This window comes from Dermacentor silvarum, chromosome 10 (genome assembly GCF_013339745.2).
Source record: "Dermacentor silvarum isolate Dsil-2018 chromosome 10, BIME_Dsil_1.4, whole genome shotgun sequence".
Classification (NCBI taxonomy): Eukaryota; Metazoa; Arthropoda; class Arachnida; order Ixodida; family Ixodidae; genus Dermacentor; species Dermacentor silvarum.
The window spans coordinates 78,816,270-78,840,119 of NC_051163.1; positions in this window are offsets into that span (position 1 = coordinate 78,816,270).

The window sequence follows — 23,850 nt, forward strand, 5'->3', positions numbered from 1 at the left end:
CTGTAATAATATGCAAATGCAATGCCCAGTGTGCACGTATCGACGCTACGCGGCGCGTATGTCTCATCGCGTGTAATCGCGCGTTTCCCTCGCGCGCTAGGCGGCGTTTATAGGGCATTTTTCCGCTGCATGCTAGCAGGTGCTGGCGTGGCTGATTGGTAGCGTAGCTGACCCCCACACAGCGGGCCAGGGCTCGATCCCGGCGGGAATTATATTTTTTTTTCTCATTCTGGCGATAGCTGCTACGGACACCGAATACCACCGGTGGCGGCGGCGGACACCATCGCCAACCGAAACGGCTGTTGGAGTGAGCCCATAGCAGCATACACGATGAAAATAATGGCGGAGCTCATCTCACTATGACTGTCGACAGCAATGCGATTACGATACGAGCAATGTAGCGACACATCGTATATCTGATAGAAATTGTATTTATTATTTCTAATAGACATTGTGAGACTTCCTTTGCTTAGGCTGTATGCGACAAACTACGGTAACATTGAACTTCGCTATGGCACTTGCTTGTCAAGATCGCCCGTGGGCATGGAGACATGACGACGTCTATATCACGCCGACGCATTCACAATGGATTGACAAAGTTGACAATTACGCGACGACGATGGAGTGAGGACGATGGTGGCGACGAAAGTGGAATACTCGGTAACCCAAGCTGGCGAGGCGTTCATTCAAGCGTGGCACATACCCACTGCCTAACCAATAAGACTCCATGGCAGTCATTGCATATAGCAGCAAGAACTTGTGTTCTCCAAGTCGCATATGAATTTTAGTATCGTTATACATCTGAAATATATGTGCATCATCGACGGTTTTCCTACGGTCTTGTGTCGTCCACTATCGCTGTGCGCCACAGTCACCATACGGTGACTTCAATGGCGCTGGCACGTTCCCCGTTATACATGCATTTCGAGACGCACACAGTGCTATGCTAATTAAGCCTTGATATCGCTTTCAATGCTTCGCCTTTGGTCAAAACTGAAAAATTTCGTTGCACCCACTCACATTCGCGTATATGTATCTGTAATGATTCAAACACAACAAAGCAAATCAGGGCTCCGGCACGTTCGCGAAGGCCTTGATGCGAGTCTCGGTCCCGGCTCGCATCAGAACGACCTTAAGGGAGTAGGGTGTGGATCGGTGCAGGTTACAACATCTACTTCCGGTTTCGTCAATGGGAGCGCAATAATGGCAACTTACCTTTTCCATTTGAAGCGCCGTTCCACAGACTCTTCCGACCCCCGCCCCTCGACCCACCAAGATGCAAGGGCTGACTACTGGTAGTAATAGAAAAAAACTAAGCTTAGTGCCATGTCTAAAATGAACTCTCTAATTTAGCGGCCATTTTCTCGAATAGAAAACACCTCTTGGTCTGGCGTGTTCTGAGCAGCAGGAGCTTCGCTCAAAGAAAATTTCTGCCGCTGGAACACGTACGACACAATCCAGTCTATTGCATTCACTTCTTTACAAACTGAATTCGACTTGCGCAAAGTGTTTCCCAGTGCTTATTTTGCTTAAAACTAGTCAGTCCGCTTCAGCTTCCTTTCGCGTGACTGCGTATTGAAGTCGCGCTGTTTTGCGTTTTCTAGCAAGTGCACACGCGTATAAAGTAACGCTTCATTGTCTATGAATGCAGCTCCGCTTCGCGGCCCGTATTCATTATAGCGTTTAACGCTACAATTGTAAGCACGATACAAATTCAACCGATGCTTAACCTATATATACCAGGTGTTCAAAATTAAGCTTTGCGGAATTTTTAGAAGTCACCTGTGGCAGGTTGCATAATTCTTACCATTTAGGTGGGTTATTCGATGAGGCGGAGATTAGAAGCACGAGAAATCAAAACGCATATTCAACTAATTACCTTCTTAGTTAATTGCTTTAGGACACATATTGCAATTTACAAATTGTAGCCGGTGAGCTTGTCAGGTGTATCCACTTGGAATGAATTTCCAGAATGACACCAGTTTGGAGATATGCGCCATCAAATTCGTCGTAAAAATGCACTGTTGTTCCACTTACTTTTTTACCAAAATGCTGTTTTATACATTGAAGCACAAAAGTAACTGGAACGCCTATCTATTGCGGCCCGCACTTTTGGAAATAATATCTCGAAACTGATGTCATCCTGGAAATTCATTTCAAGTGAATGCGTCTGTGTATGTCGTTCTTTTGTTGTGTATCGGCTTCGTGTGTGTTGTGGTTCATTGCATGTAATGTACTTGATCATTAGGACGCCACGTTATCACTGATCATGTTAAGGAATGTAAACTTTGAGCGAAAGCTATCGTTTAGTGTTATTATGTTCAGCTTATTTTACTTACGAGTAATTACTTCTACAACAAGTTTACTAGCAACACATGGCCACCATGAAGAGCTTGAACAGAAATAGGAAAGTCACGAATGGCATCTGGAAGGAAGCCAAAAGTTCTTTATTGTTACAGTATGAAAGCTGTTTGGGCTTAAAACTGTAGATTTACATCCGGTACATTGACATCCGGCACATCCGGTACCTGTATAGTTAAATGCCCAGTTAATATCCCAGCTTTTATCTGCAACGATAAAGTTAGCTTGGCTTTAAAAGCACACAAGAAATTTCGGGGAATGCAATGCCGATGTCCCAGTTACAGATGTCATTTTCTCTGATTTTCGCTAGAAGATAACTACCAACAAATATTTGAGGACGAAACGTGAACGAGTTCTACTGTCAGGGAAAAGTTGTTTCCCTTTCATTTGTTTTCCATATTTTTCACTTTCATGTACTTTCCTCTGCCTCGCGGGCTTCCGCAGATCTAGTTTACCATATTCAGTGTCGCAGTGCCTCGAGTTTTCGAATAATTTGCCCTTGATCTGTGATCAGCTAGCTTCCTGGTTAGGTCAGATAAATATCACCAGCCCTTCCCCTGTAGAGAAAATGGAGGTAGGCGAAGCTTGTCGTATGTGTATGTGACCTTCGTGGTGTTTTCCTTTGTTTCTCTCTCTCTTTCTCTCTCTTTCTTTCTCGTCCACTATCTTTCTCTTCTTTCTTTCTCTTTCTCTTTCTCGTTCTTCCTTTCTGTCTCTCTCTCTCTCTCTCCTTTTTTGCCTGGTATGTGCCATTTAGCTTGGACCTTTTCTGCAGTATCGCCAGGATCGGCCCACTTTGCAACGTGACACCGCCGCCGCCACCACCACCACCACCACCACCGCCGACACTTGTGAGCCGATAAAGCTTTACTTGAAAAGCGTTGTTCCCAGGTTTCAATCGCGCACCAGGACGAATTTTTCTTTAAGTGCGACGCTTTCTTTCCGAGAAACCCGTACGGGTTTCCTTTGTATCATTGAGCTACAATTCGGGTAGCTGAAAATTTTTCCATTTCCTGTAGCTTCCTCCGCCTTCGTGGTTTCCGCAGAACTGATTTGCCCCATACTACGGTCAGGTTTTAAAATATTTATGTCCAATAGCAAATAACGCTCTGTACGAAAACCACAATACTTATTATTATTTCTTCATGGGAGTTGCTCGATTAGCTGTTGTATTGGGGGTATTTTTTTTTTCATTTTTAACTTGCAAACTCGCAGATGACGTCCATAAGCTTCTATCGATTTCAAGATGTGAAGTTCACAGACTTCCACGATGCTTTCCTCGCAGATTCGCATCCGTACCGCTACTACTTCGATCACGTCATGTCAGGTCATTCACTGAAGGACGAACCGAACGTACTGTTTCGCACGTACAAACAAAAACTGAACAGAGACGCGTGTGGTGCGGGGCTTCGCGTTGTTGGTTAAATGGGAGAACGCCATAACAAAATTCTGGAGGAAGATAAAATGGATGGACGAAGCTCTCTTGATGATGATATGCGGTGTCTAAAGGGGCTAGGCCCTGGCGAAGCTGTCTTGGCGTAATACTTGACAGGAGTAGCGCTGACAACATGAAATAGGTGATGGTCTTCAACTTCAGCAAGCATCCTCATCCAGAGATGAGCAATAGGCGGAAGAGCCTAGACGTCTCAAGTAAGGTGGCTTACTAAATGGTTTACAAGCGCTATAACTTCGCTAGGGCCGCCGCAGTGGGAAACTGTGAGCAATACTCTTTATCTCAACAGCTTAAGCGCATGGAAGACAAGAGGTTTCACCGTAATAGGCCAATGGAAGGACATGAACCTAGAGCTGTCGCGTTAATTTTGGATACTGTTATAAAATATGGTGCTTCAGACGGTGCATAAAGGTACCAAATAATTATGTCATAAAGAACCACTCGCGATTGCAGTGGTAGCATGTCTGTATGTTATTTTAACTCTTCCCTTTACGAACCAAACGCAATGACATTGTAAATAAAGATACATCCTTACGTCTTGATGTCTGAATAGTTTTCAATATTTAAGTTCAAACTGTTTTAAGTGCCCGGGCCACCATAGGGGCGAACATATTCTGTTTGGTGTCAAGCGTCTTTCATATCTGTCAGCATAGCTCTTGCTAAAACCGCAGCTCACGCTACATGTTGGTAACAAACGCTTGCATTTTTAATATCGCTTATATCTTTGCAACCATACTACCCACACGCTTTACTTTGATATTGTTACGGTGAGGAAAACAGACAAGGTCGACGAAGGAGAAGAGGACGAAGTGGCAACAGCCTCTCTGTGTTCTCAGCTGCTGTCTATCTCCTGTAAATACATTCTGTAAACAGTTTATACCCGTGACATTTTGGTGAGAGGTGCGGGGTACGCGTCTTCGCCACGGAGCTCCGCAGCGGACGTCTCACCCAGCCCGAGAACATGCATTCAGCGGCAGGTACCGCGTCTGCAGCTGCATCGCCGACTACGCAGACCCAGTACGTTGCTCTACCCGTGACAATATCTTTGTGTAGAAGAATGAAGCCGTCATGTCATGGGGATGCTACTTCATGCCCACTAACTCTGACCAAGGTAGACCCATTATCTAGAGGGAACGAGCACGTATTCTACATTGCCCAGTAGGATTGTAGCTTTGTAATGATTCAATTAATGCCACTTATTTGTGTACTTGTTATCATTATTTTGTACGCTAGAGCCCTTAGACCTTCAGCAGCACACACAAGACGTTTCAGGAGAACCAATGCGGCTGCGTCGCCGATAGAGCCTACCCAACTGTTTTACAATTTCATCATATTGCCGACGCTTGCAACATCCCTACATTTTACAAAAGGCAGATTTAACAGCACCTAACTGTACCGGAACATGCACAAAAAGAAATCTAGCTTCATCCTTAGTCTTGCTTGTCGAAGCATTGCGCTCGGTAACATTGCTATAAAGAAAGTCTTCAGGGCCCTCGGTTACACTCCAGCAGTGTTTTATGGTACGGTGCTGAGCCGGACGGAAAACGGCCGACTCACCATGCAAGGAAGACTCCTTGGTCTCCATAGAAAGTAATAACAAGTGGAATACAAAGGTATGGGGAATGAATGGCTTCGGAAGGCTTACCCTGCAAAAGTGTTCTCGCTCAACCTCCCTGGCACCAAATGCGTATCTTGCAACCGGGCGCAAGGCGAACTGGCAACGCAATCTCCCACTCGAAAGCAAGAAAGCGGGAAGGCAGCGCGGGAGGGAGGGAGGGAGGGAGGGAGGGAGGGAGGGAGGGAGGGGAGCAGCTTCTACTCTGCCAACAAATATGCTTGCACTGGCTGTTGTGGCGGCCGCCCGCACCGTCTCTTATCTCCACAAGGCTCTGACCTTTGTATGAGCTGGGCATTCGCCGCTCAGTTTCCGTTGAAGCGATAGACCGCACGATCCTTCGCACGCTGCGGCGGCTGCGCTTGCTGCCAGCGTTTTGACAGTCGTTGCCAGCGGTCATTCAGTGTGATCTTTTCATGTTTGCTTGTGCGCGATGACACCACGCTTGTCAATTCAGTTAGAAAGCGAATGTGTCCAAGTTTATGCAGCCGATAAAACTACTATCCCTACTCCGAATAGCTCTCTGCTAATTTGCTATCGCAATTGATGCTTCGCCTTTCGGGCGAAACTGCGACATTTTTTTTTCTCAAAGCTTATTGTTAAGACGCATATGGAACCTTTTCGCAGCAACATATAAACCTTTTGTAAAACATTATTCTGTGACTCGCTTCCAAATTACTGTCGTACTTTGTGAAAAAAAAAGCGTTTGCTCCAGATATTTTGTGTTTATTATTATATTGTCTCAGAGAAAAATACGCTAAATTTCGAGCCTGTGTCTTTTTTTCGAAGAAATGGTCACAACCACGATTTTTGTGTTTGTTCAGAAGGAAGCTCAGTGTATCTAAACAAGTAAGAGAAAGTTGAATTGTGAACATAAAAGGACTCTCTAAAATTTTTCTTAAAGTCCTACTGCGGAGAAATTCTGGACAGCGTAAAAAGCCCTGTTTCAAATAATTTAGACTTACAGTAGCCACTGTCGAAATTTCTTTTCTTGAAATACAAGTTCACAAAACGCTCACAAAAATCGATGTTTTTCATACGAAAACTGGAAAAAAATCCGCCAATACCGCTCGCCGGAAGTGACGTACTATTCCGTCTGTAGTGAACCAGTGCCAGGGTTGCCCGGGCAGTCTGCTTCCCTAGCCTGTATACCGTCCCAGTGTGTCATCGAGCAGGGGGAGAAAGGGGTGGAGTTGCTGTCAGTGTCCACCTAGTGGGCATGTCCATCTCATCGGCTGCTGGACTGATTGGCGGGGAAGGGGTATACGCGTCAGAAAGACACAGGTGCTCCCAGCCAATCAGCAATTCAGCAGCAAACGACATGGACATGTCGACTAGGTAGACACTTACAGGATGCCCCCTCCCCCCTCCCCCCTCCCCAGAGGTCCCGCACTTCTGCTAGCCACAGAGTTAGTATACTCTGGTAGCTGCTTTGTGCACTGTCCCCACGCCGCTGCGCGTTCCAATGTTCCTCTAACGTGAAGTATTCTCCGCGTCAAATCAGTTTTCTACATCTGGTTGTCTACGTTCAACGAGCAGAGCCTCCATGCGTTCTGTTTCCGCTCGGAGAAGAAGAGTGCATTGGGTTCGCCAAGCTGAAGGCACGGATACAGTCCGGAGTAACGAGAACGCGACCCACGCGCGGCGCAGTTACGCAACGTCAGCGAAAATTGGACGCTCTACAGTCTAGCGTCCTAGAACCTGTCTTGTCTCACGTCGGAGCCGCTGAAACAGAGTTCATGGTGCGCTACCTTGACTGAACAGCAGCATGCTGCCCTATGTCCTCCTTAGACACGAACACCACTATGGAACACAATTGGTCTTCAAGCTCGTTTTTGCTACTGTTATGTTATCAACTTGAAAAAACAAATTTTAAAATTTATATACCAGGGTCAGATGCCAAAAACTGCGTCTTCATGTAATAGCTATATCCATCATCTTCTCATGTTTGCCATGGTAAAACTGCATTTAATTGCTTAAAAGCAGAGATGAAGATGGAAACACGTGTGGTACATTGCCATGTTGCTGCCGCGTCTGGTATTCTCACGCAATCTCAGTGATTACGAAACCCACCCCTAGGTTGCTTTTGGCCGTCTGGGACGACAGAGAGGTATAGAGCAATTGAGTGTCAAATTACTCGAAAGCGCATGACAAGAATATGAGTAAACCGTTTCTTTACAATTACACATTCACTTCACTTCATAACCAGAATGAATATTTTGCGCATTCACTTCCGAGTGAATTTCGAAAAAAAAAATGTTGAAAGCTATGTGCAATATATTGTACAAGGGGTCTTAGGAGGATATACAATTCGAGTTCACCGAGGCGAGCGTGTTTGCACCTTCCACAAACAACAAAGCGCTCACTTTGCCACAGAACATCTATATAAACTTAGAGGAGGGAAACTGCACCTTCCACAATGCAATGGAAATAAGAGTAGAGGCTATGCATGCCAGGCTAACTAACCCCGCCTGCTTCAACATCACCACCGCCACCACCACCACCTAGAGGTGGTGTTGTGTACTAAAGTATACGACCGATAGATGACGCTGGCAAACTCAAAACTAATATCATCGTCATTACGTAGTGAGCAATATGTCCGCTGTGGTAACGGCTAGTGGGGCTCGTCGCGCTGCTCGTTCGCTAGTTCTATTACTGATTTCGGGGCTGTAATCATGTCCACGGTACTCTAACAGGACTGAAGATATCTTTATTATGTCGCCAGGTGCCCGATAGACCTCAGCTGGCAAAAAAAAACACTTCAAAAAAGTAAGACTACATAGTTTATTTTCAATCGTGAATGAAGCAGTGCACGCTCACAATTTTCGTACATGGAACGTGGACTGAATGCTGTCAGTCTCTGAGTTTACAAGATACAGAAACACAGATAGCCATCTATTTATTCGAATTGAAAGCTGAAATCGATCGAAGTTTTCTCATCGTGTTCGGCACGCTGCTAAAGCGCGGAGAGCGAAGCTTCAGGTGGCGATATTTATTCTGGGTAATTACCCTCGCACTTGTAAATTGCGTGCAGTGCTGCTTGACGTGTTACATAATATACGTATGTTATCTGCATCCGACCATTTCAACTAGATTAAAGAAAGAAACATAAAAAGTGTTCGGCAAAGATGTACTGCCAGCAAGATAAGCTCGAGCTGCACTGTCCCATTGTTCTCATAACGCATTGGCGAGAGGCACGAAGTGCAGGGTGGAAAAAAAACGTTGTGATAAATTTTATAGCACATATTGGCTGCTCCTGATACGTCCGCTGCACATTTAGCGGTCAGGTGCGACAGTAAAGGCTTTGACACAAGTTGAGTACTCGTAGGAAAGCAAGGAACGTTATGGAGACAACAGTGCTTGCCAGGACTTCTGCAAATATTGTGCGAGTAAACAAGGACACTAAATCAACATGTAAGCAAGCCCAATTAATGCTCACGGATCCTTGGAAAATGCAATTTACGATTTCATGTTAAAAAAGAAGCGGTTTGTGTATTCAAACAAGGCAAAGAGGTTGCAAGGAAATGAACTCCTCAATTGAATATACAGAGGTGAGCAAGGGAGGCCTCAGCCTGCAGCCATCGTTTCAACAAGCAAACACATTTGTGAGGGCCGTGACAAAGACAAGTTGCCCCGCTGAGGCTTCCCTTGCTCGTCCACTGTTGATTGGCTGAATGTTAAGCCAAACTTACTCAGAGTATATTTCAAAAACATTTGGAAACACATTGTGCTCAGGTTTGACATCTGCTGCTTGAAGAGAAAGAAAAATTGTTTTTAATGATTTGGTTGTTTGAGAAGTTGTGGAGTAGGCCGGTTGTGTGGACTTGCCTTTTCTAGCTATCTGTTATGGAGCAGCGTAGTTAATGAGTTATTTATTTCGTGCAAACTGTAAATGAAGCACTTGTAATTAACAAGTGTAAAATAATGCGCGTACCCAGATCTAATTCTAATCCTAGCACTTACCATCTTAACAACATTCCCTTAAATTTTATGTCATATAAATATCCTGTTGTACACACTACAAATAAATTGGACCACTAATACAGATTATGTCATTAACAATGCCAATCACATGCTCGGGTACTTACGGCGCAACACTTACAAGGCTAATAGGCTCGAAACTTGAATATACATCTGTATTATGGGATCCCAGTCACGTTAATCTTATTACTTCGCTTGTACTAGTACGAAATACCTCTACTCGTTTCATTATAGCTAATTATCACCTACTGCGAGTATAGCCTCAGTGAAAACCGAGTTCTTATTCCACTAGCTAACCGCCGCAAGGTCGCCCCTCTTTCGCTATTTCATAAAATTTTCCAACACGCCACACTTCGCGACGTCTTCATACTGCCACCTCAGTACATTTCAAGCCGCGTCGATCCTCGCAGTAAGGTAGAAATTTAATTATTTCACACGAAGTCTTCCTTTCATCCCCCGACACTTGAGGAATGTAACCACCTTCCCTCAAGTGTCGTAGCCATTACGGATAACAAACTTTTTCGCAAAACATTAGCTAGCATTGTATAATCAGGCGAATCATTATATTACCAGAACTCGCTGCACCTTTTTTTGTTTACTTGCTTTATTCTACTAGTTTGCAATCACTCTTTTTTTTAATGCCATATGACCCTGAGGGTATTATTAATAAAAAATAGCATAATAAAATGAAGAGTGACTACCAGAGTTTCAGTCAACATGAAGTATCCTTTCCTCAAAATTCATTTAAAGCTTTCGAACGTTTTAAAACTCTTCGCATTTTCATGTATCAAATTATCGTTGTGAGGTAGCATGTGGTAATGCCCGTCAAGCTGACTTGCAAAGAGCAGATGACACAGTTTGTGCATAAGCATGTAAGAGATTGCTACATTGTTTCTGTTCTGGTCCTCATGGCTGTAATGACTAGAAAAGAAAGAAGTAAGGATTCTACATGTTACTTCTCCGTTTATCTTAAAACGCCCTTAAAACCAAGTAGCTTTTATGTCAAGTTTTAGCATTCCCGCTCGGTACGATACAAAACTGTAGACTGCCGCTTTCCTGATACGGCTCACAACCCTCTATGCGGTAAACTTGCAAACAATTTATGGTGAGGCACGTAGTTCATGAGGACGTGTTTCATTATGGTGACCATTGAGCTTCTTATGACTTATCGCGGGCAGCTTGCAGACCAATAATCTCTGTTTTGTCCGTCTTCCTGAAAAAAGAAATAATGAAGCGATGACAAACATGCAAGCAAAAAAAATGATGAAACAAAGTTAGTCCAATAAATGAACAAAACACGATTTTAGTTTATATGTTCAGAAACATACCCTGTGAAGTTTCTGGCCCCTGATGTTAATTCCTGTGGGGACAGATTCACTGTCGACTTGTATGTTCAAAGACAATAGAGTCCAAAGGGGTCCACAATTTATGAGCAGCGTCTTCGAGGCTGGAGTCGAAAGAAAAAAGAGCCTCAATTACTATGGTAGAAGTGTGGGTGTGTTTGTGATTCATGTATGACTAGGAACAGTAAACAAAACTCTCCATGACAGAAAAGCACACTCACACACAACACTGTTTTGCGTGCGCATTTCTTTCAATATAGTCTGTGTCCGCTATGCTTAGTGAAGCCTCGATTAGATGACAGTTTTTTCTACCACATATTAAGCAATAAACGTAGTTATTTTATTACGTCTCGAATGCAATTACTCTAACAGTATCACCGGAAGTACATTTGCCACAATAGTGCAGTGAATTCATCGCAGTGTATCATTTATGCAGTAACAGCCAAAACTTTTTATTATTTATGCTGTACTGCGTGTTAGGGATTTTTGCAACGTGGCAAAATAACAATAGCCTAGTTTGAATTGCCTTTGAAGAGCAATAACTTTATAACTGTTTTACTTTCACTTTTAAGAAATGTCTACAGGAACTTGTTTTAACCGCCTCGCACGCACAGAAATTAAGACTTGAGAATGCTAAGCAGTGCTTTTTTACTCACCGATGCACACGCCCAGAGGCTGCAAAGTTAATCCGCTTTCGTGGGTGTAGTCTCCAAACAGACTGTGCTCGGCCCCAGCGATGAATTTTCGCGCTAGCTAGCACATGTTTTCAAGCAACACGTTATTACACAGCCAGACACGGTAGATCACTAACGATGGAAGCTATGCAGCCGTTATGACAGTGTAACGGCGCAGCTGATAAAATTCACCGTCTTTAAACACGTTGGCTTGGTGGCGGCTAGCGAATGTTGAACGTGTAAACTGGCTGATATATTATTGTTATCTATTTAAAACGAACCTGTGTGATGCTGCTCAAACGAAACGGCCACCCAGTTCGCAAATATTACCGCCGTACAATTTGAATCGATAAACGGCCCGGACTGCAATCGATACCAATGAGATGCGGCTTATCGAGCGTCAGGCAGTTCTTAAAACCTTCATTCATGTAATAAAGCCCAGACTTTATTACCAGACGTTTAATAAAAACAATAACCTATTATTTTGTAATAAATGACATGGTATCTATGTTTGTCGGTTGTTGTACGTATATTTATAGATGAAATATTTACCCACGTTGAGTGCCCCTGGGAGAAAAATTACGAATCAAAATATAGGACCAAAATACAGTAGCTCCACTTAACGCGATTCATGTTGGAACCAAAGAGGTTGGAACAGGCCGCCGTTGATTTTTCGCCTTCTGTGGCGATCGCTGGAACTTGAGAGTGTGCGGCGTGTGCTTGCGCTGCGGCATCAAAACTGATCGCCGCGCTGCTGCGGATCATGTTCAAAGCGCAGGATAAAAATTTAGCGATCTTTGCGCCTGCGGCATGACCTATGCGACTTTACCGGTCGGTGCCTCGTACGCTGGAAACGCTGGACTCGCGGAGTAATCAGACAACTACCGCCATCTGTAGGAAAGGATGATAAATAGCTGAGGATCGGCACGGCCGGATTCGACTCTCTCCTCCACGCTCTGTTACGGCCTTCGCAACGTGACGGGAGCAAGTGGAACTTTTTCTTGACGAGTGTCTCCATGGCTCGCCGCACGATGGCGCCACCATCTCACCGTGCCTTAACCGCGTCCGCGGGCGCGAAGAATGGAATTCGGGAGTTTTACCAGTTGATTATCAGGCACGCCGTAGGGGGGGACTACGGATTAATTTTTACCAACAGGGGATCTTTAACGTGCCCCCAGTGGACGCTACACGGGCGTTTTTGCTAGGGTTCCTCGATGCGTGCGCCCCCCTCCGCCGCCGTGGAGGGTGGAGTCATTCTGTGAAGGGGTGAATGCCGCCTTTCGACCGGCGGCCGCCATTGCGCTCCCCACGCATCGTCGCGGCTGGTTGAGTGAGACACGTGTGCGGCGTCTTCTAGGGCAAAATGCCCAGGTGTTGCGTACCACAGTGCACAAACCATTCGCGAAATGGCTGGAAGATGTTCCGAAAGATCCGAAGAGGCGACTCCTGTGGCTGGTAAAGATCAGGCGAGACAAGTGGCAACCCACGGACCGTTCCTGTTTGTGCAGCGTATACGTTATTGCCTTTCTGTGTTTGGGGAGTTGAAGCTGTGTGACACTGGCACTTTTGATCGCGATCGAGCCTTATCCGGATCGAATTTCTCGATCGTCATCAGCTCCCTTGCCCAAGCTGCAGAAGGAACCCGATCATTGTTGAGAAATCAGATCCCGATCGGGCTTTATCGTAATCACCAGTGCACCGTGTGTAATAGTTCATTTACACGCTATTTCCCGTAGCGTTTGTCCGTCTTGTAGTCTTGATATCTGGCATGCAAACGTGCCTGTTTAACTCGTTCGTTTCTGGATAGCACAAAATGCGCTGTTCTTAAACGCTTGTTGTGCATGAGCTGCAAGTGCGTAAAGATCTGCGCCTACGTTGTGCGCTTTTAAATGCGAAGCATTTCTTAGCGCACTTCGGCGACATTGAGCATATCTATCTATCTATCTATCTATCTATCTATCTATCTATCTATCTATCTATCTATCTATCTATCTATCTATCTATCTATCTACCCGCCTACGACTTTGTGCTCTCCTGGCCGTTTCGTTAACGGGATGTATACGAAAATTGGTATGCCACAACATGACTGCATGACGAACATAAATGACAGGTCATAACATGAAAATCAAAGCATGAATGTCATGAGCGGCATGGTTTACGTGCGACGGTCTTGGTGCTCTCCTAGCCCTTTCGTTAATGGGACGTATGCTAAAACTGGTATGGCACAACATGACTGCATGACGAACATAAATGACAGGTCATAACATGAAAATCATGACATGCATGTCATGAGCGGCATGATTTACGTGTCACGGTCTTGGTGCTTCCCTGGCCGTTTCGTTAATGGGATGAATACGAAAATTGGTATGCCACAAGATGACTGCATGACGAACATAAATGACAGGTTATAACATGAAAATCAAAGCATGAATGTCATGAGCGGCATGATTTGCGTGCCACGGTCTTGGTACTCTTGCGGACGTTTCGCTAACTTGATATATACCAAAATTGGTATGACGAGACAACAATGTCTGACGACCATGGGTGACACGTTCTAATAACATGAAAATCGTGACATGCATGTCGCGCCAGCTCGAAGCCACAAGAATCAGTGGGAGTGGAAGCAAGAGATGCGCTGCAGTTAATTTGCAGTGAGTTGTAGCGCTTGTTCTTGAAAAAATTCTCAACCAAATAAACAATATACGACATATGAGAAATCGCTATGTATTGAATGCATTTTGTTTCCTCTACGTTGAGAAGCCGTGTGGCCGCTTTATTTTAAAGATATCGATGACCGGCTGCTTTATAACAGTTACCGGTTTAAGCTATATTGCTGCGGAAAACATGCTCAACAAGGTTTCATAGTCAATGCCTGCATGAGAGCCATGATTTAATGCCACAAAAGCCATATGTAGAGCACCAAATCATCTGACATGTATTCCCCCCAACAATTTTTACCCATCTGCACATTTACAGGACGGTAAACGAAATAAAAAAATTCAGAATACCCTGCGTTGCAGCATGCAGTCCGTAAATGGGGTAGCTGATGACTGATTCGAAAACACGAATGTTTTTTACAATTTTGTTGAAGGCACAAAACACACACAACGAAATGCGATGGAATCGCGCGCGCGCGCGCGCGCGCGCGTGTGTGTGTGTGTGTGTGTGTGTGTGTGTGTGTGTGTGTGTGTGTGTGTGTGTGTGTGTGTGTGTGTGTGTGTGTGTGTGTTTCGCACGTTTAACCAATATATAGCCCAACAAGACGCTATCTTAAGGTGTTTACGCAGCTGGCGTGTATGGTAGCCTTCCGCTGCCAGCGAGACCGGCTGCAAATTCCGCTCTAAAAATAAAGATTACAGAACGTAAATCGGAGACCTTCACGCTGCCGATGCGAAAACTTTGTGTTCTCGTCATATCGTTAAAGTACCACACGTTTTACATAACGAAGTCTACGTGCAGCTGCGCAAAGTACCGCTTGCTGCCGATCCTGGCTATAGGCTGCCTGCGGAGAGGGCATCATAATGGCGGACGCCGTAGCAGACGACGCGGTTGTCTCCACCCTCCACGGCGGCGGAGGGGGGCGCACGCATCGAGGAACCCTAGTTTTTGCATTTCGCCCCCCATGGGAAAGCGGTCGCCGCGGCCGGGGTTTGATCCCGCGACCTCGTGCTTAGCTGCGCAACACCATAGCCGTTAAGCCACCGCGGCGGGTGCGGCCACGAGGAGGCGCGCGGGTTGGACTCTGCAGCTGTCATTTTCTTGGGTAGCACCTGTCGTGATTGGTGACTTTCTCTTGCGCACTTGTTTATCAGACTTGACCGCTTATGCAAACGATAATATTGTGTACTTCTTCTCTGCGATCCTGTTCTGCTTTTGTGGGCGTAGTTACCCCAGCACTTCTGTTCTTGACGGCCGCGTCTAAATCAGTATATCCATGCCGTCGATCCCTCAAGTGCTGCCTATCGTGTGCCAACTTTTGCAGCTGACTTTGTTAGCTTTCTCCGTGGAGTCATCGCGAGCGTGAAATCGTTTTCTTTCTTTTTTTTTGCAATACATCAAAGCGTTGTTTCTTCCTGACACCTCAAACGCGGTCAATGTAGCTATGGTGTACTATTGCATGCCATTTTGCAAGTCTCAACAGGGGAAAACGCCGGGTGTTTCCTCTCACCACTTTTCTTTCTCGTGAGAATCTCATCAACGACAAGTCTGCATCAACTGTAGTGCGTAGCAGTTTATAATCACTTCAATGAAAGTGATTATCTTCCCGGATGCCGAATACGGAAGTTGTTTGCGAGCGCTGTTCTGACCATCTTCGATATCTATCCGTCCTGCATGGTGCACAAAGTGCTGCAGCTGCTCTTTACGTCTTGAATAATTTCTCATCTTCAACTGCACAAAAGATCTAGGCAACGCTTACAAAAGGCGCACAGCTGGTGTGCTTGCTTTCAAGTTTCTCAGACTACTGCTAGTGAACCAAACAAAGATGATCTTTTAATAAATTCAAGTCCGTGTACTGAGATAATTATTCGCCCTTAGTAACGACATGCGTATTCAATAATGTAGGCTGTTGTAACCTTCACCTTTGATCTATCCAGGGTCGTCTGTTACAGGCTTACGGTTTCAAGAATAAGCTGTAAGCCGTTTCATCCACATCATATGAGGCTATGATGTTGACTACTGGCACTGAAAATAAAGATTAAGCTTTAAAATTCGAGATAGCTTGCTTCCGGCAGCCGGCGTTTCCCAGATGTTGCTCACATAATACCTGCCGGAGCGCATCTCTGTGAGCGTTTTGAGGAGGCGGCAGTGGTGCAATGGTTAAAACCTCTGAAATATCGTAAAGTAGTGACACGCTTCGAATACTACCGCCTCCTCCTCGCGCGCTCTCGCTTAGGTCGACGCCGCGTCGTTATTGGCCTACTGGCATCACGTGGGGCCTCGCGTCGGCTTCGTTTGTTTACATTCGCGCCCCATCGCCATTTATGCTTCATTCTTCAGAAGCGTCGATCGACTGGCGAGGAGTGCATGTTTGCGCCGTTGCCCATCCGTTTTCGTTATGTTTGTTGTTTGCGAACGCCCTGAACCAAGCTTTGTGACGAGTGCGACTTCGCTTCGCGGCGTTTTCTTTCACAATGAGCTGCTGCAGCATAGGATGTCGAAATACAGTCAGCGAATCAAAAAGCTCTTCGCAATACTGCCCGGTAAACACGACGGTTTAAGAAGAAAGCCATCATTCATCGAATTGGGAGGGAGAACTTCTGACCGACATACTTCACTCGACTAGGCGAAGTAAGTTGAGAGTATCTCGTAGTATAGTATGTGTCGAGGTTTGTGTAATTTGTTGCGGACCATAACGTAGCACATATGACGCAATTGGCTCGGCATGTTGCCAATTTTCTGCACGTTCTAACACAATTCCTACGCGACGTGTACTGTGTTTCTACCTAAACTACGTGGTCGTATTATATGCGCTTATACGCCAACAGGCTTGAATTCGCCGGCGCGCGAGGCTGCGGGTGAAAACTTGATTAAGAATCTTTTAGATCCAGCGCAGTCTTTTTCATAGAATCTGAGGCTCGAGCGTGAAAACTCATCTTAGCAAATAAATCAACTATCTGTCTTTTGTGGTTGCTTACTAGCCTTCTTTAGAGCGACTAGTTTTGTTTGTCTCTTTTGTTCTTATTAGTCGTTGGCGATCGGCCGGTAGATTTGCGATAGAAAGGCACCGGTGAAAATCGTTCATGCTCTCCTCAAACCGAGTTACGGGGCGTTTTAAGCCAAACGACAGCATCATCGGTCCTTGAGACGCACGGGCTAATTCGCGTGAGCTTTAAAGCGTGTGAATGCTTAGATGCGGCAGTGGAGCACTCGCAAAGAAAACGTTTGTTCGCCCGCTCGATCACTGGCTCGTTCAGTCGTCGCTTGTTTAGTTGTTCGCTCGGCCATAACTTCACTAAAGACATATCTCGCAAATGTTATGTCGGAGCGAGCGCAACCGTCCTCAATGCACGCACCTCTAAATTACTGATGGCGCAAGTCGGTTCGATACGGCAAGTGCGTCACTTCGGGAACGGACGAGCTAACGCACGATGAAATGTTACTCGTGATCAGTCACTAACCTGAAAGACTAAAAATAATTTACTCAACCTAAGCTCACGGTGCTTTTCTTTGAGCCTGAGTGAAGCGCTGTTAGCGCATTCTTGCTTCGAGAACATATGCTAAAAAATGTGATTTAATTTTCTCCGTACGCAGAGTCCCGATTAAATGATCGCCCGCGCTCATTTCTGTTAGCTTCGAGGCACGAGAGCCATAATAGCACTAGCGCCTATCTTCGAGCCTTTCCACGTGCTTAGCAGATTGGCAAGCACATAGGCGGCACTGTATCTTGTAATAATATATCGAACCTTCAGAGCAGCGATTTGTGCGTCATAGCTGATATGTGCCGCAAATTCACCCGGCAAGCACGGCACATAATATTTAGTTTACTGAGGGCTTGCTAGAGGCCAGGGTGTTAACGTTCGATTGTGAACGTGTTATTTACAAACATCCGCAACATCTTGCGACACGCGCTTGACAAATGTTGCCTATCTAATTGTTGCATACGCGATATATACATTCGGAGTCGTCATGGGACGGCGTTAGCGCTCGTTTGGATACTTTTTGTTAATGGTTATCAAAACAGGAGAAAAACTTATGAAGAAACCCCACTGGAGCTGGCTAAGTATGTCTAATCATACCCCCAAATTTCAGTTGGTCCACCCCCAAATCTGAAGTTGCCCACCCCAAAATTTCTAGTTGGCCTGCCCCCAAATTTAGGTTCGTCCACCCAAAAATTTTAAGTTGGTGCATCAACGAATTTCAAGTTGACCCACCCCCAAATTTCAGTTGGCCCACGCCTACCATAGGCTTCCCCATGCATCTTCTTGTAGCCTTATGTATCCCTATGCATATACATAAATGAGACCATATGGGTATTTTCTCTAATCAATTTTATTTCTTTTTGTTTTAATTGTTCTTTATCGCTTGTATACCTACCAATTATGTACATTTACACTATTATAAGAATTCAATGTCTGAACTTCGCAAATAAAGCGTTTGTACATATACAAGGCATTAGACTTTTTGCTTGATGGACAGATTTTGCTGGGGTACTCTCCAAAAAACGCTTACGCATTCAACGTTGCAGTTAATTTGTATAAACCTCCGTATAGAAATTCTATTGTGTACATAAAGTAACTCGGAGCTAGAAAGCCAACCAGAGCGCTTAAAGCACACCGCCTTGCTATGGGTGCATTCCCTTTGCGAAAGGCCGTCTGCTACGCTGAAGCATAGTAGGCGGCGCCACGGTCGAGGAAGGAGCACAAAAAAAGAGAAGAAACGAGGTGAAGAGAACGCGGAAGAGGAGAGTGTCGCTGCTTTTCCAAGTTTCAGGGGCTTTAGCAATGGTTAGGGTACCTCTATGCCGCGCTTCTCCGAAAGGCGGGAGGCGGCGCTGACATCGAGGTACCCTAGCAATGGTTAGAGTTACTATACGACTATATGGCTCCCTGTGGGAGCCATCCCGTAAGGAGAATATAGAGTAACTCTAGCAACGGTGAGCGAACAACGTTACTACAGAGCGGCGGTGGCAGGCGGCCGGATCTATCATTGCAAAGGCCGTAATTGAGCACGGAGGAGACAGCCCAGTCCGGCCGGGGTGCTACATACTGCAAATACTGCAACCATCCCGGTGTGCCGTGGGAAGCCCGCTTGCTGTAAAGTGCCTAGATAAAACCAGCACAGTAATACCCCGTTAAATCGAAGTAATCAAAACTGGGAAAAAAATTCGATATAAGCGGAGTTTTGAGGTAGCCCAATTCACGAAACTATAAGAGGGTGGGTACATACCGGTCATTTGGCACAGGTGCAACGCGGTTTCAAGAATTCAGGTCGACTTGAGGTTGATTCTTGAGCCATTTATTTTCCACAAAAGAAACTTGTAACGCTGTTCTGCTTGGTGGATGCACTCGCCACCACCCTGCTTATTAACGTGACCACCGCCAGCGCAGCCACGCACAACAGCTGCCTCCGAGCATCGGGTATCGAGGCGCTGCCGTACGTGAATGCCATGTTTACAAGTGGCGGCGCGCTCGCCTCTGGCAGATACTACACTTTCTCGCACTCTTTGCGCGCGTCAGTTTTCGTAGCGACGCTCTGCCCGCGTAATCAATGCATCAGCCAGCCAGAGGGTGAAGTAGAATCAAGCAAAAGGCATTGGGACAAAATCGCAGGCTTGCGCCGGTATTTTGTAGCGAAGCGTTATGCTTTATTCTACGCTAGTCTTGTCATCCACCGCTCACGACCGGCTGATCCCGTTGATAAAGTGAGCGGACCGTCGCTCTGATCGCTGACCAAGCGAGCAAAGCACGAAAACGCTTTTGCATCGGAAAAGGCATCACTAGAATATATGTGCCCTGGTTCACTTTTATTGCGATAGCAATTATATGGACACTCCAAAGCAGATTTCTGCCGTCGGCGTCGCCGTCGCCGTGAGGTTCCGTATGACGTCAATGGAGATGAAATCGTCGCCGCGTGATGATAAGATAAGTGGTTCTTGAGGGAAAGGGAAAGGTTGGCGCTATCTTCTGCAGCCCTTGAGGGAGCACGGCTCAGCGCCAAGTCGCCGCGTGCCGCCGAACGCTGTATGTGCGAGTGAAAGGGCGCGAGGGACGCGCGCTTTCACGGGGAGTGAACGCACGGCGGAGAACAAACGCGCGTTCTGTGCCGTGCTCCCTTAAGGGCTGCAGAAGTCAGCGTCTATTTCCTCCTTTACAATCACCGTATATGTAGAGCAAACGCGCCTTCTTCTGACGCGCGAAAGGCCGTCGGGGAGGGGGGGGGGTAGGGGGAGGGAAGGGAGGCGACGTTTAGCTGCGGCACCAAGTGCCTATTTATATCAGAGGCTCCGGCAACAGTCACCAACGCCGCACACATTTTGTGTGAACGCGGGCAAAACGCCGACGGCGTCGACAACAGTTCTGCGTGTTGCCGGTGCTGCTGCATGTCCAAGTTTATACAGCTGATAAAGCTACTATCATTACTCCGTATAGCTCTCTACAAATTTGCTATCGCAATTGATGCTTCGCCTTTCAGGTGAAACTGCAACAACTTTTTGGCGATACCACAGCTGCTCAAAAAAGTACGAAAAAAATTACACCATCTTCCCGTAGGGGAACCCTGACTAGTATGCGAAGCAGCCATGGGGTCGTCTCAAGGTAGTTTTATCACCTGTATAAACTTGGACATGCAGCAGCACCAACAACGCGCAGAACTGTTGTCGACGCCCTCGGCGTTTTGCCCACGTTCGCACCGAACGCGCGCGGCGTTGGTGACTGTTGCCGGTGCCTCTGGGGCGCCTACCGTCGTGCCTCTAATCTAAGCTGCTTCGCATTATCGCGCGCAGAGCCGCAGGTGTTGCCATTCGTTCCGCAATCCGGAGAGGAGAGGAGCGTTGGAGAGGAGAGGGGGAATGCTGAGAAGAGAGGAGATGAGACAAGGACAGAAGAGGAGGGGGAGGGGGATGCGCATGCGCAGTAGGGGTGTGGACGCACGGCGGATGGATGGAGGGAGGGAGGGAAAAGAGGGAGGGAGGGAGTGACATAGCCCCGAGCATAAGATGCTTCACATCTAAAAAACGTTTCGGTACTGTCTTTTTTTTCAGCATTTTTGCAGTCTAGGTTTCGAGATATCCGGAGTGGGGTGCAGTGGCGTTTTGAGATAAGTGATGAAAAATCCTTAAGTGATGAAAAACACTGTGCCAGGGAAAAAATTCGACTTATCCGATAATTCGAGATATCAGAGTTCGAGTTAACGAGGGTTTACTGTATACACGCGTGATCGTGGAAATTCTTGGGCGATACAGAAATTTCCCAAAGTACTAAATCAATTAAGCGTTATTTTTCGTCTCCTAATTCTTATTCATAGACTTGTCTTTTTCTCCGCTCGTAAAGTTGTTTTTGTTTTTTTAACTAGCTGATATTTCTGCCTACTTGCTTGCCTTTGTTAATCTCCCTCTTGCTTTGCGAGTAGGCGAGTTTCGCACTTGGAATGTAGCACTCAAGAGAGATCTTCAAATTTCCGTGAAATATTTATATTTTGGGAAAATTAATAATGTGTGAATATTTATGTTGTATGAGCACTTTTATTGTGTGTATATTTAAATAGCGCGTGGATATTTATATTTTTGTACGTGACCTTTGTGTACGCGAACGTTCCTGCACGTTATTTATTATTGTTTTTGTTATGCACATTATCAGCTGTACCTACATTTTGGATGATTAGCCGCGGTGCCACATTTAGGCATGAACCTCTCGTTCAACATAATTTTTAAAAAAGGAACTTATTATCCCCCCCCCCCGCACAAAAAAAAACACCTTGTGCCTCGCGCCAGTTCGAGGAACGCGTAGTTGAGGTAAGAAAAGCTTCGCCGTTGACGTCATACGGAACTTCACGGCGACGGTGACGACGATGGTGACACCGACGGCAGAAATCTGCTTTGGAGTGTCCATATAATTGCTATCGCAATAAAAAGCTTCGCCTTTAAGAGTATAGAACGCGATAGCGTTATCGGGACCCGTTCGCATCGCATCGTTTGCATACGGCAAGTAGGCTTCATTCACTGCAACATCGAACGTGGGAAAGCCAGCTTACAAAGACCAAGCTTACACCGATCCGCTTAAAGTCTGCTTCGCTTTTAAACTGAAATGCATTGCTGGAAATACGTTTTTCCAGGGGCAATATAAGTGGTCTTATATTGAAATGTGAAGGCCCTAGCACCTTTTTTTATTATTTTATTAATTGTTTGCTATTGCACCGACGCGCGCAGGTCTGGTAGAAATGTTTTGAGTTTCCTCGTAGCAGAATTGTTTTCTCGTACATTCAAATTACAATCCGACGGTGAATCCGACGGCGAATCCGACGGCGAATCCGACGCCGAAAAGTAAAGCCGTACTTTACCATTTTTCTGATGGATTTCACTGTGAGAAATTCAATTTTTGTTCGCCAAAATCTTGCACCACGTGGAGGGCCTGCGCGGTCGATGTGGTTGGATGATTTTCTCCGCCACCCGCGATCCCACGCCGGTTGCCGACACCAGATTTTGTGCAACACAGGGCCCTAAACGCTATCGCGTTAAAAATATCATTCGCAATTTAGCAATTTGGTTGGGTGCGAAAAAATATAGCTCAGGAAAAATGCCAACTGGAAAGCTAATGCATTTTCCAGCACTTTTTGAGAACGTATTTTACGACAGTGGTATAACCGCATAATTTCTTGCAAATGGTCAGGCTTGCCTCCAGGCGGGCTCCGCTATTCCTGTTACCCACGTGCCCTAAACCTGATAATGCGAGAAAATGACGCATTTTCGCTTGACTTTCTTTGTTCATAAGTAATCGTCACACGAGTTCTCAAAAAGGTAATCTTCATTTCTTTGTTCTTTGCTTAAGAATCACTTACAGACTTCTCTTAAACACCTGGGCATATTAGCAGTGGAGGCTGTCCCTTTCAGATGTTTTTCAGCCGATTTCGCACTACACTCTATGTGCACAAAAATCCTACATTGCAGGTTCCCCTGGAGTGGGTCGCGGATCACCGCGGCATTGAAGGCAGTGAAGGAGCTTATGTCTTTGTTTGCGATTGCATCACACCGTGCAACACCATAATTAAGTGCCCAGAGACATATTACCTCAGAGGGGTCAAAGCAGTACATCGAAAACAGCGCGAACGAGGGAAAGAAAAAGAGAATAAAGAAGATGAGATCGCGCTGGCTAACGCCAAAGTAACGGGCGTTAGAAAGAGGCAGCTACTTTCACGAAAGTCAAATTCATGACGTCACGAACACGGGTTAAAGGAAAAGGGAAAAGAATGGAAAGGGTACCAAGTGTGAAATTTCATGTCGCCACTCAACATTCCTTCTTCGGCGTGCATGGTAGGGGTGCCGGCGGAAAAGCCTGATAATGAAGATTCCGGCGGGGTCCCCGAAAAATTGGTCGGCGACTGCATCTGACAAGATGGACTGCGCTGTTAAATGAGGCAAGCGTAACGAGCTTCGCGCGCTGGTGGGACTCGCTTGCGATAAAAATTTTCTCGAAGCTCGAGTATTTCCGCATGCTTCCGGCAAATTGCCTGATGCAGAGCATGCCCAGAGTAGACGCGTAATAAGCGTTCCGTTCAGGGCGAGCAAACGGGTTTCTAAGTTAAGGGAATCGTCATTCTGCGGTTCGCACAATGCGAGCCACCAGGACGACTGACTCACGCACTTACAACGCAGCCATCCGCACGTTTTGTTTTAGATGGCTCTCTTATGCGGGTTGTGCAGCATGTAATTGACAGAGAGAGAAAAACTGAAAATAAAATGCAGGAATTGAAGTAACTGGCCTGTTGGAT